This window comes from Condylura cristata, unplaced genomic scaffold (assembly GCF_000260355.1).
Source record: "Condylura cristata isolate star-nosed mole 26May11 unplaced genomic scaffold, ConCri1.0 scaffold00004, whole genome shotgun sequence".
Lineage (NCBI taxonomy): Eukaryota > Metazoa > Chordata > Mammalia > Eulipotyphla > Talpidae > Condylura > Condylura cristata.
The window spans coordinates 33,684,272-33,685,702 of record NW_004567105.1 but is presented as its reverse complement, the minus strand read 5'-3'; positions in this window follow the sequence as shown (position 1 = coordinate 33,685,702).

Sequence of the window (1,431 nt, the reverse complement as noted above, 5' to 3'; positions counted from 1 at the left end):
GATCCATGAGCAGGGGATGTCTTTCCATTTCATGGTGTCTTCTTGTATTTCTTTTAACAGTGTTTTGTAATTTTCTTTGTAGAGATCTTTTACCCCTTTTGTTAGGCTGATTCCCAGGTATTTGATTCATTTTGCTTTAGTTTCTGCTTCTTCTGATTGGTTGTATATAGAAAGGCCTCTGATTTTTGTGTGTTGATTCCTGCTACCTGCTAAACTGGTTGATGGTTTTGATTAGTTTCTCTGTGGTGTTTTTAGGGTTTTCCATGTAAATTAACATGAATAAGGACAGTTTTACCTCTTCTTTCCCTATTTGGATTCCTTGTATGCCTTTTTCCTGTCTTGTTGCTCCGGCTAGAACTTCCAGTGATAACACATAAGTGTTATTTACCACTAGTTTTGTGATAACACATAAAACACATAAGTTTTAGAGCAGTGTCAATAGTCGACACCCTTGTCTTGTTCCTGATCTCAAGGGAAAGGCTTTCAGCTTTTCTCCATTAAGGATAATATTGGCTGTGGGTTTGTCATATATGGCTTTTATCATGTTGAGGTATGTTCCTTCTATTCCAAGGATTTCAAGGGCCTTAAACATAAATGGGTACTGAACTTTGCTGAATGCCTTCTCCGCATCTATTGGTATGATTATGTGGTTTTTATTTTTCTGTTGGTTGATGTGATGGATTACATTAATTGATTTTCTGATGTTGAACCATCCTTGTGCTCCTGGGATAAAGCCCACCTGGTCATGGTGTATTATTCTTTTAATGCATTGCTGGATTCTGTTGGCTAAGATTTTGTTGAGGGTTTTTGCATTGGTTTTCATTAGGGAGATTGGTCTGAAATTTTCTTTTTTTGTTTTTTCTTTGTTAGGTTTTGGTATTAGTGTGATGTTGGCTTCATAGAAAGTATGTAATAGTTTTCCTTCTTTTACGATTTTTTGGATGAGTCTGTGTAGAACAGGCACTAGTTCTTTTCTGAAAGTTTGGTAAAATTCATTTGTATTCTATCTAGTCCTGGGCTTTTATTTTTGAGGAGGATTTTGACTACTTCTTCAATTTCCTTGCTTGTAATTGGCCTATTTAGTTGTTCTATTTCTTCTTTATCTAGCTGTGGGTGGTTGTAGAGTTGTAGGAATTTGCCCATTTCTGCTAAATTGTTGAACTTGTTTACATATAGTTGTTCATAGTATTCTCTCTCTTTTGTTTTTTTTTATTTTTGCTGGGTCGTTGTGATTTCTCCTCCTTCGTTTATGAGTGTTTATTTGTGTTTTCTCTTGTTTTTTCTTTGTGAGCCTCTAAGAGTGAATTTTAGTGGTTTGGTATTGATATAGACAAAGTTTCCATGAACAAGCCACAAAAGTAACTCCAAACATTTCTTTTCCATAGTTTTCATCATTGATTCAGTTGGAAATTAAAAAAAAAAAAAAAAAAA